The sequence below is a fragment of the Trachypithecus francoisi genome, unplaced genomic scaffold (assembly GCF_009764315.1).
Source record: "Trachypithecus francoisi isolate TF-2019V2 unplaced genomic scaffold, Tfra_2.0 Lachesis_group3, whole genome shotgun sequence".
Taxonomy (NCBI): domain Eukaryota; kingdom Metazoa; phylum Chordata; class Mammalia; order Primates; family Cercopithecidae; genus Trachypithecus; species Trachypithecus francoisi.
Window position 1 is genome coordinate 157646672 of NW_022681468.1, and position 18193 is coordinate 157664864.

Here is an 18193-nt window from a genome sequence, read left to right on the forward strand (position 1 = left end):
GTTGTATTTTAAAATCCCAACAAATATCATTGTAAAACTTGACAAGCTGATTCTAATATTTGAATGAAATTGCAAAGTGTCAAGAATAGCCAAGATGATCTTGAAGAAGAGAAGTAGTATTTTAGAAATGTGTTCTACCAGATATCAAGATTTTTTGAAACTATATAGCTACTGTAACAGTGTGAATTTAGTACAAGGATAGACAAATAGAATACAATAAAGACTCCCCAAACAGACCTATATATAACTATATGATCTATTACACAAATGCCACTCTAGAGAAGTGCAGAAAAACTGTTGCAATAAATAGTTCTGGGATAATGGTACATTTATATAAGAAAAAGAAAACTTGGCCTCTAGCTAATATATATGTACAAGTATCAGTTCCAGGTACTTTGTAGGTCTACATGTGAAAGCAAAGCGATCAAGTTTTTAAAAGACTGTATTCATGATTTGTGAAAGGAAAATATTTTTAATTAGGACACAAAAAGTTACCAACCATAAAATTTGATAAATTTTGCTACATTAAAAGTAAAAGCTCCTCTCCTATTAAGGTAAAGACCGGGAGAAGCTATTTGCTACATGGTTCTGATAAAGAACTGTCATCAGAATGTATAAAGAACTCTTATAAATTAATATCAAAAGACCCCAACTAATAAAAGAATCAGCAAGAAACTACACAAAAGGAGATAGCCAAATGGCCAATAAATTTTTGGAAAGATACTCAACCTCATTATCGATCAGGGAAGACCACATAAAAATCACAAAGAGATTCGCTGAGCACGATGGCGGTACCTGTAATCCCAGCTACTCGGGAGGCTGAGGCGGAAGAATTGCTCGAATCCAGGAGGCGGAGGTTACAGTGAGCTGAGATCACGCCACTGCACTCCAGCCTGGGCGATAGGGAGAGACCCCATCTCAAAATAAATAAATAAATAACAATGAGATTATTAGCGTGATTTAATACACATCCACTGGAATGGTTGAAATTGAAAGAACTGACAATATCCAGCGTTGGTGAAAATGTGACACAAGAAAATCCTCTGATGCCACTGGAGGGAGTGTGAATTGAGACAATGACTTTGGAAAACACGTGGCATTATCAGTAAAGCTGAGCAAACACACAGCTTATAACCTGGCAGAATTCCACTCCTAGATAAAGTGCTCAGTGGAAGCAGATGCGCTTTGGTACGGAGATACACATACATCAATTTTTAAACCACCTCATCCATAATAGCCAAAACTGGAAATCTCTCAAATTTCCATCAAAAATAGAATAGATTGTTTTAAATTATGACGTATTCACAGATTAAAATGTTATACAGGAATGAGACACGTGCAAATAAGAAATGGAGGAATCTCACCAACAAGGTTGGCCCACAAGATAATATGCCGTGCGATTCCGTTTATAGAACATTCTGGCACAGGTAAAATAAACTGCAATGTGCAGATATGCACACCGAGGTGATAAAACGATAGACAAGAGCGAAAAAGGGGACCCGTAATGGCTATTGTGAGGAGAAGGAGATGTGACTGGGTAGCGGCATGACTGGATACATAATTTGACAGGCCCAGTGCAAAATGAATATATAAGATTCCTTGTTCATAAATTATTAGGAATTTTAAAATAGTGTCAGCAGAACACTAACCAAGGTGTGGTGTCTGCTAAGCATAGGATCCTGTCTCACGTCCATGAAGCCCTCCTGGGTCAGTACACTCAAAGGACTTCCACGGTGCCGGCAATGTTACAAAAGTCTTTGTTTGACAATAATTCAATAAGCTCTAGTTTGTTTTGTGTTTTTTTGCTTTGTTTTGTTTTGTTTGTATATATATGACAAAGCATAATAAAGAAAGGACATTTTTTAAAGGACCAAAACAAAACAAAATACAGGAGCCATATTTTATTCCAATCCAAGGAGCCTTGAAGACTAATGCAGATCAATTTATGTGGGAAAAAAAAAGAAAAGGAAGGAAGGAAGGGGAGACAGAGAAGAAAGAGAAAGAAAAGAAAGAAGAGAGAGAAAAAAGGAAAGAAAGAAAAGAGAAAGAAGACAAAAGAAAGAAAAAAGAGAAGAAAGAGAAAGAAAAGAAAGAGAAAAAGAAAAAGAAAAAAGAAAGAAAAAGAAAGAAAAGAAAGAAAGGAAGGAAGGATCATAGGGCACTGGAAGGCTGGAGTATTGTCATAGCTCTCATTTATGACTTTAGGCAAGTCACTTGACCTTTTAGAATCTTGGTTGCTCAATATGCCAAACGTACGTTCACCTCCCTACTTCACAAAGTTATAAGAATCAAATTATATCAGTCAGTAGCACTTTAGAAAGAACAAATGTCATACACTATAAGATAGTGGCACTGGAGAATTCTGTATGCTTTAAACTTCATGTTTATGTATCCCTATGCTATGTACACCAGACGATTTTAATTTACAATGGTGTCTTCTGGTTACCTTCTTCATGTTTTGCTTTGGGCTAGGTCAAGGGATGGCAATCAAATTTCCAGGCTCCTTTGCAACCTCATGCGCATCTGAATTTCAGGACTGAAAGGCCAGACCCACATATAAATTTGTTACTACAGCCATCTCCCCTGCACACAGAGTCTAAAGTAACATCCTGCTTCCTGCGCACAGCACTGAGACCACTCATTTCCATCTTGCTGATTGGGAGTCAGAGGGAGAGCCTGTGTATTTGAACTAAGAATTGATGCTCATTCACAGGAACTGAATAAAAAGAGGGATTCTGGTCCTTTGGGATAAAATCCTGTAGTCCCTATACAATTCTTTCTCAGGCCCAAAGTTATATAAGTAATTTTGATCATGTAGTCAGAACCTGTTTGGCATTCATTCCACATATTGAAAGTCTTCGTTCAGTTAGGATGAATTTTTTTGAAAAGCAGAAAAATACAGAGAAGAAGCAGGTAACCCCCAGGTCTGAAAGGACACCTTGAAGCAGTCATTTTAAGAGACCTCTATTCAAAACATGAGCAAATCCAGCCACATCTGCAGTTCCACCACTGTGTGTGAGTATATCTCCATGTAGAGTTGTTCGGATAGATTCTTGTAGGTGCTGACTTCACAGATCTTTTTTTTTTTTTTTTTTTTTTGAGACAGAGTCTGGCTCTGCCGCCCAGGCTGGAGTGCAGTGGCCGGATCTCAGCTCACTGCAAGCTCCGCCTCCCAGGTTCACGCCATTCTCCTGCCTCAGCCTCCCGAGTAACTGGGACTACAGGCGCCCGCCACCTCGCCCGGCTAATTTTTTTGTATTTTTTAGTCGAGACGGGGTTTCACCGTGTTAGCCAGGATGGTCTCGATCTCCTGACCTCGTGATCCGCCCGTCTCGGCCTCCCAAAGTGCTGGGATTACAGGCTTGAGCCACCGCGCCCGGCCCACAGATCTTTTTAAAGTGCTTTTGCTACCATATTGTCTGTAATGCCCTTGGGTATACAGATCGGGTCTTGTAGTTTCTTCACATTTTTTCAAAACATCTAAGAAAGTGCTTTGTGAGCACTGAAGAAATATTCTAGGGAGACTTGAGTGTCAGTGCAGTGAGGGCCTGCATTTCCTCCCAAATTTACACCCCCTTCAGACTATTATTTAGGCTTCTGAACAGCCTCTCTTGGGAGCCATCCCCATCAGACTTAAAAGCTTCAGCTGTGGCCATAGTTTATATTTTAGAACCATAAAGTGGAAAGAAATGCTTTATGGCCTAATACCTGATAGCCAAGGAATTGATTGAAAACTGTCTGGAAAATCTGATAGATGTGTTGCCACAAAGGGGCACACTGAACTCTGCTTTCATGCTGCAAAGGTGAGCTGCACCATGGGCGCAGAAAAAAATCAAATCAACCTTTGCTGTTTGTTTTTCCAGTCCTCACCTCACCAAGTGCTTTCGTGGCTTGTCTTTCCGCTAGAAGTTCATAGGGAATTCTTGAGAAGACGAATCAGGATTGCGCTGTAATGGCAGCATTTGTTTGCAAACGCTTCTTACAGAGGAAACCTCTGGCCCTCGTGGTACACAGGTGCAGAGGCAGAGGGTAGAGTGAGTCTCACTAAGTGGACAGAAGAAGAGAAGAGGCCGGGCACGGTGGCTCACGCCTGTAATCCCAACACTTTGGGAGGCCGAGATGGGCGCATCCCCTGAGGTGAGGAGTTGGAGACCAGCCTGGCCAACATGGTGAAACCCTAATTATACGACTAAAAATACAAAGATTAGCCAGGCAGGCGTGGTGGCAGGCGCCTGTAGAATCCCAGCTACTCAGGAGGCTGAGGCAGGAGAATCTCCTGAACCCAGGAAGCGGAGGTTGCTGTGAGCCAAGATCGCACCACTACACTCCAGCCCAGGTGACAAGAACAAAACTACGTCTCAAAAAAATAAAAATAAAAAATAAGAAAGAGAGAGAAAGAGAGAAGATGTCAGGAGATCTGAGTCACAGTATCGCCTTTGTCTCCAGCTAGTCACAAGGCTTTCCAGTATTCTTGGACCCCCTGAGCTCGGCTTCTTCATCCTAAAATATGAAGGACAGTGCTGCCCTGGCTACCTCGCAGTGTGGTTATTTGGTTCCAGTAACATTCTGTTTGTAGAAGGACTTTTTAATAGAATGTTAAGCCAGTGTGAGTTTCCCCACTCTTCCACAAGAGAAAATAGATGAAGAGAAGCCATGACTTACTCAAGGTCACATAGCTGCAGTGAAAACATCATGTATTGAGACTTGAACCCTTTCTCCTGCTGTGGAACTGGTGCTCTCCACAGCGGCTGACATCTTGAGGCAATTGTTCATGGTTTGATCTGCTTGAGGGCAAAAACAGGGCCAAAAGTTTTTACAAATTCAATTGAATGCCTCATCAGTAGTATTCACTGAAATTAAAGGAAGCTGGCACGGTGGCTCACACTCTTAATCCCAGCATTTTGGGAGACCGAGGCGAGTGGATCGCTTGAGGCCAAGAGTTCGAGACCAGCCTGGCCAACATGGTGAAACCCCCCCATCTCTACTACAAATACACAAATTAACTGGGCATGGTGGTGTGCACCTGTAATCCCAGCTACTCAGGAGACTCAAGCAGGAAAATTGCTTGAACCCTGGAGATCGAGGTTGCAGTGAGCTATCGCACCATTGCACTCCAGCCTGGGTGATAGTGAGACTCTGTTGCAAACAAAAAAGAAGGAGATTTCCAAATGCCATTTACCTTCTCTCAATGGGATGAGATTGGGTTCAGATATTTGCATCTTCACCATCAACAGAATGAATGAAATCGAACTCTTGGCCTCGTCATCTGATTGCCCGACACAGGCTGCATCAACAAGGACAGGAATAAAACTTTAACCGGGATGAAAGTCATAGAGGACTTAGAGAAGGAAGACATTCTGATTTGATCTATTTCATTTAAATCAGATTCTTCTGCTTTACTGCTTTGCTAATAGGATTGTTCTGCAAGGATTTTTTTCACATATCTGGCTGCGACTTGGAGCGGGAAACTTCATTTTGAAGAACAACTGGAAAAAAAAATTCCTGCCCCCAAGTAAGTCAGCTTTGTTTCCTTACAGAGAAACGTGCATGAGGCTTTGCCTAGCACTTCTCATAAGCTACTGGCATTTTTTTGGCTTCCATTGAACCACCCCAGTTGCCTATATATAGCCCTGTCTTGTGTAAAGAATTTAAAAAGCATTAGAATGCAGAAATCAAAGAGACAATAAATTTAAAACCAATCTTATTGTCTGCAGCCTAAAGTGTTATTCAGATCAAAGGGGAGGGGACATCTGGCTTCTGGCTGGCTACAAAAGGCAGATCACGTTACCTACCAATTGCTGAATTCATACACTCTCATTTCTGGGGTCTAGAGAACATGGCTTTTTCAGCTCCCACTGAGGCATACTGGGTGAATCAGTCAAACCTCCTGACACTCTCAAAAAGAAACAAGCTCTATGGGATCACATAAAAATGTACTCATGAGTTTGTTCCTTGCCTCTTTGGTCATCTGTGAGTCCTTCAAGAACCCAAAGCCATGGCCATGTTTTTGTCACATGGCCCAGTCTACCGACCCCTCCTGTATAGGCCCGTTCCCCAACACTAGAACCTTCTGGTTTGCAAAGCTAACTTAGTTGAGGAGACACATCCGTGTTAGATTATTTGACTCTGTTTTTGCCCAAATCACAATTTGAGACTGAGTCACCAAATGCGTAGTTGAAAACTTGTGTGCTTCCTTTCTCTCATTTTGGTTATAAAAACATAGACTTGTCTTACCATACATTTTTTCTAATGGAAGCTTTGAAAGCAAGGTCAATTGTGCTCTTCGACTAGGAATCTGCTTAATGTCTGTATAAATTCTACACATTGGCTGGGCACGGTGGCCTCCGCCTGTAATCCCAGCCCTTTGGAAGGCCAAGGTGGGTGGATCACCTGAGGTCGGGAGTTCGAGACCAGCCTGGCCAACATGGTGAAACCCCATCTCTACTAAAAATGCAAAAATTAGCCAGGCACCGTGGGAGGCACCTGTAATCCCAGCTACTTGGGAGGCTGAGGCAGGAGAATCACTTGAACCTGGAGGCAGAGGTGGCAGTGAGCCGAGATCGCGCCATTGCACTCCAGCCTGGGTGACAGAGAAAGACTCTGTCTCAAAACAAACAAACAGACAAACAAAAATACAGACATGATTCAAGTGAAAGGCCTTTCTTAATATCCACAACAAGAAACAGTGCACATGGCTCTGACTTCATTTGTTCTAATGAACGAATCGCAAAAATGCAAGATGGGATTTTTTTTTCAGACTGTTTCAGAGACAGCAATCAAAGAAGGAAGTGCCACAATTAACAATATTTTCCAGTTACTCAGTACTTCCTCATTACAACCCTCTCCCCACTAATTCCTCACTCCAAAGAGTCTAGAAAGGAATGCAGACCATGGCAATATGGATTCTGTATTTGGAACATCACATAGAGCTCTTGGCAGCATTTTTTGACTACTGACATGGTTCACTCATTCTCCAATATAGTGGATAAGGTTCCTATTAAAGGGCTCCACAAATTGCTGTACTGCTCAGTCCCACTTGTATATTTCCCTTCCATTGCAATTTCCTTCTACTGATTTTGGTTCTCTACTTGCCTAGGGACCTTCTGGAAACTTACAAGACAAACCAAAATTTTCTCTTTACTTATTACTTCAGCCTTTTCCTCTCCTCACCTATTTCCACCCACCTTAATCTTTCAGGTAAAACGTTCACTGCCAGCCAAAAGTTAAAAAGAGGAAACTCACCAAGAGATTTTGCATCATCCTAGGCTGATCATCTTCTCCAAAAGACATGATTCTCTTCCACAATCTTAATTCATTATTCACTAAGCATCCTGTTGATTGCTGATGAAAGACTTTCATTCACAAATAGAAGGAATCTTAGGTGAGAGGTAAAAATTAGTGAGGAGATCTTAATTTGATTGCAAGACATGTTTCAGGGTAGACGAATATTTTAGAGTCTTCCATTCCTGGAGGGAGTTGGAATTGAGATTTTTCCATCTAGTATTTCATCACCACTAATGGCTCGTTACTTCTATTTTGAGAATAGTGTCCAGTTTCCCTTGAGTCATGGGTGAGAATTTGGTATAGATGTGGCATTCAAGTGTTAACAGTGTGTCTGGAAAGGAGGTGACTAGTTAAAATGGTTAATAAAATACAAAAGAATAGACCAGCAGTGAATAAAATAGCTCTTCCAGTCTTCCTTCCAACAACTGGAATGCCAAGTTTTCGGTGTCAAGTATCAGGGCAAGAAATCCAAATAACATATTCTTTAACACCCACCTCTATTCTTTTGCCTTTTTCCTTGACAAACGGAACCTCTCTCTGGGGCTCAGTGCCACATTCCATAAACTTTTCTGTATGCCTTCCTGCTCTCAAAAAAAGCCAGAAGTGAGGTTGTACATATCCTCACTACTAACTACTAAAAGAATAACTTAATGATTTTCCTAATGAGGGTGTTAACATAAAATAACCTGTGGCTCTGAAAAGACTCAGGAATGCCCCCAACCAGGCTCTGCTCATTATATCTAGGTATTTATGGTAGATACAATAGCAAAAATGTCTTGTATTCCTCCATTAGAGAGCCTGGATTTTATTTTGACAGATATATAATTCTTCTCAGATTTCTAAAAAGTGGACCTTTTTTTCTACCCCTGCCCTCTTCCATCCTTCCATAAAGCGTAATCAATAAAGCCAAATTTTGGCAGAAGAGAAAGAAAGTGAAAAAGCAGAAATGAATGTCTAATAATTGAAAGCATCATGGACCCCATTATGGTTTATGGCCTTGTTCTAGGGGTCGGATGAGCACACTGTAAAGAATGTGGCACTAAATTTATTAGCATGGTTATCATCTTTCAGACAAGACATAAAGCTGAGGGGACCCACTTCTTCCATCACCTGCCATCACTATAGATCCCATGGCACCTTCTATAAGAAGAGTCGAGTTATCCTGGCCCACATCCAGATTCAACTATTTGATGACTTATATTTCCTTTGTAGTATGCCTGGGAGACATTACGGGCTCTTCTTCTTTGAAACTCTGTCACTACCATAAGCACAGCCAAAATGGCCCCAGCAAAGGGATGTAAGAGAAAAATTCTCACATCCTAGCATGTGGATCAAGTGAACAGATTGAGCAGTGTGGCCTGAAGTAGGAAGCTGAGCCATGCCTGGTCCGACCCACTCCACCATGACTGCTCACGTCTATCAAAAATCCTAGATTGTGAGTGGGCCACATCAATGCCATACAAATTATGGGTTTTCTGAACTCCACGCATTATATCCTTCTCTCAAAAAAGTTTTGAAAAGAAAAGAAAGATAAGTTGTATTTTCTGACTTGCCTTTATTATCTTGAGACTTAATCCCCGCCGGGCGCGGTAGCTCAAGCCTGTAATCCCAGCACTTTGGGAGGCCGAGACGGGCGGATCACGAGGTCAGGAGATCGAGACCATCCTGGCTAACACGGTGAAACCCCGTCTGTACTAAAAGAATACAAAAATCTAGCCGGGCGAGGTGGCGGGCGCCTGTAGTTCCAGCTACTCCGGAGGCTGAGGCAGGAGAATGGCATAAACCCGGGAGGCGGAGCTTGCAGTGAGCTGAGATCCGGCCACTGCACTCCAGCCCGGGCGACAGAGCGAGACTCCGTCTCAAAAAAAAAAAAAAAAAAAAATAATAATAATAATAATAATAAAATCCCACAGCTCTAGCACAAGGCTTTGCATGTCATTGATTCTCAATAAATAATCACTGAATGAAAGTCATTCAAAAAAAAAAAACTTTAAGATAGAGACTTAATCCCCAAACATTCTAAAGTATTTAAAAGAAAGCAAATCACTCATGAGGCATTATGCAAATCATTTTATTTATATGATTTCAGCTTGTTTACCTCTAAAATAGTGGTCATTTAAATATCTATCTTGCCTTTCTCTCAAAATTAATGAGAACCAAACAAAATGATGTATGTAAAAGTACATTTTGTTTTTATTTTAAAGCAATCTACATAATCAAGTTTTAAACAAGTAACAAAGCAGACAATGCTAGGGTTGGAGATTTGGAGAGGGAATGGGAGGAAACGGGAATGAATAGTGCAACAGCTCCTTCTGTAGCCCAGATCATTGATTTCTGTCTACAAAATGCAGCTCTGGATCTGCTGGAAGATAAGTTATCTCTGCTATATGCTAAGGTCCTGCCTCCATAGAACCAGTTTGGGTGCTTGATTGTACAGATACAGGATAACACTGCATTGTTATCCTGCATCTGTACAATGTACAAAGAGAGTAACACTGCACAAAGAGAGTAATACTGCACAAAGAGAGTAACACTGCACAAAGAGTAACATTGTCTTGCTTGCATTAAATGATGATATATCAATTCACTAAATTAAAAGCAATAAACAATAATATCTGAAACTTTCTTAATGACTCAGATGTAGATACTGGTTAGGGCTCTTTGGTTGCAAGTGACAGAAACCCAATAGATAGAAGCTAAGCCAAAAATGGAATTTATCCATTCATATAACTGAGAGTGTTATTTGAAAAAAAAAAAAAATGCCACAGATTTTTGGGTGCTTCTCTATTCAAGAGGTGAAGCCCAAATACCCTCATCTTAGATGTGGACAAACTTAGTGACTTGCTCTAACAAATAACATAAAGCAAAAGTAAAGGTTTGGAACTTTGGAGAGTAAGCCATGAAAGGCACTGTGCCGTCATGGCTGTCAATCTTTTCTGTCTCTTGCATCAGTCACTCTGGAGGAAGTCAGTTACTAAGTGGTGAAGAGAGGTTCACATGGTAAGGAACTGAGGCCTCCATCCAACAGCCACGTGAGTACATCACATTGAAAGCGCATCTCCAGCCCCAGGCAAGCCTTTAGATAACTGCAGCCCGCTGCTGACACCTTGCCTACACACTCACCAGAGATTTTGAGCCAACCACTCAGATTAGTCACTCCTTTATCTATATCAGAAATGCATGAGATAATAGATATTTGTTGTTTTAAGATACTACATTTTAGCATAATTTGTTACCAAGCAATATATAAGTACTATAGGATATTTCAAAAGTTGGCTTGACTTCAGGCATGGCTCAATCCAAGAAAAAAATTCATCAAGATATCCTCTTCCCTTTACAGCTCTGATTTTCTGTGTATAGAGGCTTCACTCTTTAGATAGTTTCATCCATATACCTGGAAAATGTGACTGCCGGCAGCTATTGGCCTACAGGCTTATTATAACTTGTCATCCTGGAGAAAGGAAAAAATCTTTCTTCCAGCCTCTATATTCAAATCTTAAGGAATAATCTTATGGGCTTTGTTTGAGTTTAAAGTCCATTTCTAAAACCAATCATGGTGGCCAAATGGAGTGGGCATTCTGATTTGCCAAAGTGGTCTCATGTCACTCCTATGTCTTCTCTTCTATAGATTGCCTTTTCATTCAGTTGGTTGTTGGCTGTGCGGAAACATTTTAATTTGAGGTAGTCCCGTTTGTCTATTTTTGTTTTTATTACCTGTGCTTTTGTTGTCATGTACATGAAATCATTGCCAAGGGCAATGTCATGAAACTTTCTCTTCTCTTTACTTCTAGGAGTTTTACTGTTTCAAGTCTTACATTTAAATAATCCATTTTGAGTTCATTTTTGAGCATGGTATAAGACAAGGTCCAACTTCATTCTTTTTTTTTTTTTTGAGACAGAGTCTCACTCTGTTACCCAGCCTGGAGTGCAGTGGCCGGATCTCAGCTCACTGCAAGATCCGCCTCCCAGGTTTACCCCATTCTCCTGCCTCAGCCTCCCGAGTAGCTGGGACTACAGGCGCCCGCCACCTCGCCCGGCTAGTTTTTGTATTTTTTAGTAGAGACGGGGTTTCACCGGCTTAGCCAGGATGGTCTCGATCTCCTGACCTCGTGATCCGCCCGTCTCGCCTCCCAAAGTGCTGGGATTACAGGCTTGAGCCACCGCGCCTGGCCAATTTCATTCTTTTGCATGTGGATATTCCATTTTCCCAACACTGTTTGTTGAAGAGACTATCATTTCTCCCATTGAGTATGCTTGGCACCCTTACCAAATGTCAGTTGACTGTATATTCATGGATTTGTCGCTGAGCTCTCTATTCTGTTCTGTTGGTCTGTATGTTAGTCTTCATGCTGGTAACATAACTGTTTTGATTACTGTACCTTCGCAAGATATTTTGAAATCAGGAAGTATAATGCCTCCAGCTTTGTTCTTCTTTTTCAAGATTGATTTGTTTATTCATTGTCTTTTGTGGCTTCAGATGAATTTTAGAATTATTCTATTTCTGTAAATAAAAATGCCATTGGGATTTTTGATGGGGATTGCATTGAATCTATAGATCACTTTGGGTAATATGGGCATTTTAAGAATGTTAAGTCTTACAACCCATGAATACATGATGACTAAATCATGAAGACATACAAAGACTGGACAGACCTATGACTAGTATAAAGATTGAACCAGTAATCAAAAAATTCCCAATAAAGAAAATCACAGGACCAGATCATTTCACTAGTGAATTCAACCAAACATTTAACAAAATTAATGCCAATTATTCTGAAGCTCTTCCAAAAAATCAAAGAAAAGAGAACACTTTCTAACTTCTTTTATGAAGCCAGAATCACCTTTATACTAAAGCCAGCCAAAGACACCACAAGAAAAGAAAATTACAGCCCAATATCCTTGATGAATATATAGATGCAAAAATCCTTAACAAAATACTGGCAAACTGAATTTAACATTATATTAAAAGGATCAAACACTGTGACCAAGTGGGATTTATCCCTGGGACGCAAGTACACTTCAAGATGTGAAAATTAGTTAATGTGATAGTCCATTAACAGAATAAAGGATAAACATTACATAATCATTTGATGAATGTAGAAAAAGTATTTGACAAAATTTAACACACTTTCCTGAGAAGAACATTCAATGAACTAAGAATAGAGGGAAAGTACTTCAACGTAATAAAGGTCATATATTTTTAAAAACCCACAAGTAACATTATACTCAATAGTAGAAAACTAAAATCTTTTTCTTTAAGACCAGGAACAAGGCATGCATGCCCACTCTCATCACTTCTATTCAATTTAGTGCTGTAAGTCCCAGCTAAAGCAATTAAGCAAGAAAAATAAATAAAAGACATTCATGTTGAAAACCAAGAGTGAAATTGTTGCTGTTTGCGGATGACATAATCTTATACATAGAAAACCCTAAAGACTCCGTCAAAAAACTGTTAGAACTAATAAATTCAGTTAAGTTACAGGATATGAAATCAAAAATCAATGGCATTTCTATACCAACAATGAACGATCTTAAATAAAAATTAGGAAAACAATGCTATTTATAAAAAAGAATAATGCTATTTACCAAAAAGAATAAAAGACCCTGGAATAAACTGAGAAAGTGAACGGTCTGTATACTGAAGACTACAGTACTTTGATTTGTTACTGTTCCCCAATGTCATAAAAACAAGGCTTAGATACTGTTTACTAACGGATTTTATTATCTCCTATATTTATGGCTGAAATCACTTTCTCTGTTTTGTTCCCCTTATTTGTCACTAAACAATGTAACACGAATCTGTTGGAAAAGAGGTTCCTTGCCTTCCAGACCATTCATTTTAAATATGTCAATACTAACCCCTTAAGTATAGAAGTTTATTACTGCACCACAGTGAATGAAAAACATTAAATGTGGAAAAGGCTTTTAAGTAGATATTTATTATTTTTGACACCTTGTATCTCTTTTCCTTACAACAATTTTTTTTAACTACTTTCCCCCTATTCCATGTGGTGCCATCCAATCTTCTTATCACCATGACTTTCATCTCCTGTATCCTTTCTAAGGCATAGGGATAACATGATACCACACTGACAGATCAGAATGCTCTTTCCATTTGGCCACCATGATTGATTTTAGAAATGAACTTGAAACTCAGACTAAGTCCATAAGAATTTTCCTTAAGACTTGAATATGGAGGCTGGAAGAAAGATATTTTTCTTTCTCTAGGATGACAAGTTATAATATGCCTGTAGGCTTTGAGATCACTTTTTTATGACCTTTGGGCTTCTTAGATCAGAATGTTCGTTTTCTTCCCCCGATTTGGGAAGTTTTCAGCCATTATTTCTTTTAATACGTCCTCAGTTCTTTTCTCTCTTTTCTTCTGTGATGCCACTAATGAGTATATTGTTCAGCTTGATGGTGTCCCATAAGACCCTTGGGCCTTTTGCACTCTTTTTCATTTTAATTTCTCCTCTAACTGAATTATTTCCAATTACCTGTCTTCAAGTTCATTGATTCTTCTGATTAGTCTCCTGTTGATGTCCTGTCGTGAATTTTTTCAGTTCAGTTATTGTGTTCTTCAGTTCCATTTCTTTTTGGTACTTTTAAATATACTCTATCTCTTTGTCAAAATTCTTAACTTTTTTCATTCATTGTTCTCTTGACTGTGGTGAGAATCTTTATGAGAGCTATTCTGGATTCTCTGTCAGGTAAATCACATAACTTTATTTCATTAGCTCAGTTTCCAGAGATTTATCTTGTTCTTTGGTTTGGAACATCTTTGTATGATTCTTCATTTTCCTTGGCTCTTTGTGTTGGTGTCTGCACATTAGACAAAGCAGCCACCTGTCCTAGTCTTCACAGGTGGCCCTCAGAGGAGAAGACCACCACCAATAAGTCTGCCCAGCAATTTTGGGGCCTTTAACAAATCATTCCTTCTCCAGGGAAAAGTAGGCAGCCATGATTTTTGTCCTGTCTGTGCTGAACCAGGAGTGAGGCAGTAGAGAGCAGGGTGCCATGTCATCTACTGGTCTAAACGTCTGTCTCTGTCCTTCCCCAGGTGGCTAGATTGTACCAATTCTGTCAGAGCTCCAAGACTGACAAGATAGAAGCCAGTCCTCTGAGGAATCTCTTCAGAAAAGTTGGAGGTCCTGGATATGTGAACCAACTCCTCTCACCTGGGAGAAAATGAGTGCTAGGGAGTCTCTTGCTGACTATATGGCACTATGCTGGGGTTAGGGGTTCGGACAAGGTAATATCTCAAATCTCTCTACCAGCTTTGGTGAGTCTGGTTTTTGTATTTGCTTGGAGTGCAGGAGTCTTTTAGTTTCTGGATTCCTCACAAAGGTATTTAGCCATGAATTTTTGCAGAGTAAGTGTGTTTGTAGATTAAAGAAGGATCCAGCATTTGCTAATACAACATCTTGCTGATGTCACCTGCCCCATTATCCAATTATTTTAAACTTCTGCTCAGTAAACTTGTTGGTGCCAGAGGAAGAAGCAAACGTTTATAATCCCCAGGCGGTAATCACTATCAGGATTATAGAAAAAGGTTTAGGACTGCTGCCTTAATTCAGGCCTTATCTTTTCTCATTTAAACTGTTTGCAACCAGACTAAGGTATTGAGTTTAGGAATGCACACTTCAGTGATGAAAGTATAGCTATAAACAAGGAGGTAATTGCTTTAAGCTTTAGGAGAATTATAACTGTAGTGGTACAGGAAAAGGTTAAAATTGAGGTGGGGTATAAGGAGAGTTTCCGTGAAGCATGGAAAGATTTCTTCATCTAATGGGAATTACAAGGGTGTTTGCCTTACAACAATTCTTTCAGGGTAGCAGTTCTTTTGTAAATTCCTTAGGATTTCTACATACAATATTATGTCGCCTGAAAATTGAAATTATTTTATTTCTTTTCTAATCTGGATGACTTCTTTTGCCTTTTTATGCCTAATTGCCCTAGCCAGAACCTCCAGAACAATATTGAATAAAAAAAGGGACAGCAGGCCGGGCGCGGTGGCTCATGCCTTAATCCCAGCACTTTGGGAGATGGAGACGGGTGGATCACAAGGTCAGGAGATCAAGACCGTCCTGGCTAACGTGGTGAAACCCCATCTCTACTGAAAATACAAAAATTAGCCGGGCGTGGTGGCAGGCACCTGTAGTCCCAGCTACTCGGGAGGCTGAAGCAGAAGAATGGTGTGAACCTGGGAGGCGGAGCTTGCAGTGACCCAAGATCGTGCCACCGCACTCCAGCCTGGGCAACAGAGAGAGACTCTGTCTCAAAAAAAAAAAAATTAGAGACAGCAGCAGCAGATATCCTGTTAGTTCTTGTATGGGGAAAGCTTTCTGTATTTTTGTTGTTGTTTGTTTTGTTTTGTTTTTGAGACAGAGACTCACTCTGTCATGTAGGCTGCAGCGCAGTGGTACAATCTTCTGGACTCAAGTGATCCTCATGCCTCAGCCTCCTAAGTAACTGGGACAATAAGTACATGTTACCACGCCTGGCTAATTCCTTTTTAAAGTTTTAGTAGAGACAAGATCTCACTATGTTGTCCAGGCTGGTCTCAAATTCCTGAGCTGAAGCAATCCTCCTGCCTCAACTTCCCAAAGTGCTGGGATTATGGGCATGAACCACTGTGCCCAGCCTGGTATATGTTTTGAAATCAGGAATTGTGAGTTCTCCAACTTTGTAAAATCTTTTTTAAGATTATTTTTGGCTATTTGGGGTCCCTTTCAATTTCTTATGAATTTTAGGATTAACTAGTCAATTTCTTAAGCCACCCTGGGATTTTGATAAGAATCGTATTGAATCTGCAGAGCAATGTTAATTTTTTTCATCCATGAGCACAGGTTTTATTTCCATTTATTTTGATGATTTTACATTTTTAAACAATGTTTTATTGCTTCCAGTGTACCAGTCTTGCACTTCCTTTGTTACATTTTTTCTATGTATTTTCTTCCTTTTGATACTATTGAAAGGGTGTTATTTTCTTAATTTTATTTTCAGATTTTTCGTTACAAGTGTGTAGAATACAATTTATATCTGTATATTGATCTTGTATCCTGCAACCTTGCTAAAATCATGTATTAACTCTAATAGTGATTTTGTAAATTCCTTAGGATTTCTACATACAATATTATATCATCTTAAAATTGAAATCATTTTATTTCTTTTCCAGTGTGGATGACTTTTTGTTTTTCTTTTCTTTTCTTTTCCTTTTTTGCCTAATTACTCTATGTAGAACCTCCAGTATAATACTGAATAAAAATAGTGACAGCAGATATCCTGTTAGTTCCTGTTGGGGGAAAGCTTTCAGTCTTTCACCTTTAAGTATGATGTTAGCTGTGGGTTTTTCTTTTTCTTTTTCTTTTTCTTTTTTTTTTTTTTTTTTTGAGGCGGAGTTTTGTCTTTGTTGCCCAGGCTGAAGTACAATGGCATGATCTCAGCTCACCACAACTTCCACCTCCTGGGTTCAACCGGTTCTTCTGCCTCAGCCTCCCGAGTAGCTGGGATTACAGGCATGTGCCACCACACCTGGCTAATTTTTTGTATTTTTAGTAGAAACGGGGTTTCTCCGTGTTGGTCAGGTTGATCTTGAACTCCTGACCTCAGGTGATCCGCCCGGCTCAGCCTCCCAAAGTGCTGGGATTACAGGCGTGAGCAACCACACCCGGCCAGATGTGAGTTTTTCATAGATGCCATGTGTTAGGTTGAAGAAGTTCCCTTCTCTTCTAGTGTGTTGAGTGATTTTATTACAAAGGGGTGTTGAATTTTGCCAAATGATTTTTCTGTGTGTATTGAGATGAGTGTGTGGTTTCTGTCTTTATTCTATTAATATGATGCATTACACTGATGGTTAAATCAATCTTGCGTTCCTGGAGCAAATCCCATTTGGTCAAAGTATATAATCCTTTTCATATGTTGTTGGACTCAGTTATCTAGCATTTTGTTGAATTTTTTTTGCATTTACAGTTAAAAAAGATACTGGTCTATAGTTTTATTTTTGATGTATTTGTCAGAATTTGGTATCGAGATAATACTAGTTATAGATGATAAGGTGAAAGTGTTTCCTCCTCTTCTATTTTCTGGAAGAGTTTGTGAAGAATTTGTACCAATTCTTCTTTAAATATTTGTTAATATTAATCACTTAAGACATCCTAAATTGGGCTTTTCTTTCTGGAAAGTTATTTGATTGCTTATTTAATCTCTTTACTTGTGATAGCTCTATTCAGATTTTTATTTTTTCTTGAATGATTTTCAGTAGTTTGTTTATTTATAGGTGTGGCGGACACCTGCATAAACCAGATGAAATGTCACCAAAATTTGGTTTAAATGCTGAGACTGATGATGCTACACACACACCAAGAGAGTATGAAACATTTATTACTCACATGAGGCTTTTTGTGGAGAGCAGCTCACGTCTCCTAACCTGGTCTGAAAATGACTTGAGAGAGCCAGGAAAGGAGACTGGCTTGGGCTTTTTATGATGGTTAGAAAGTATGACTTGGAAGAGGATTCCCACAAGCAGGCAGGGCCATGCATGGTTTGATCATACTGCATTTCCCCAGGGTTTGCTGTTGTTTCTTTGTTTAATGACTTTTCTGAACTAATCTGTGAAGTCTGTATTTTTTGTTGTGCGTGGACACTAAAGTCTCTGCTTGGTTCGTCGTCATCTAGTAGTTGGACAGGGATGTCCTCAAACACTTGGAACCAATAATTCAACCAGTGTCTGCCAAGGAGCTCTGTGTGAATGCTGAGGCACACTCAACACTCTGCCAGGCAATTGACAACTCTGCATTCCCTTTACTTATGGCTTGTGCAGAGCCTCAAGATCAGCTTGAAGGGACAGCTTAAAGCTTTCTTGGGTCTTTCCTGAGCATGTGCACAGTCCTGGGCATGGAGGGAGTCC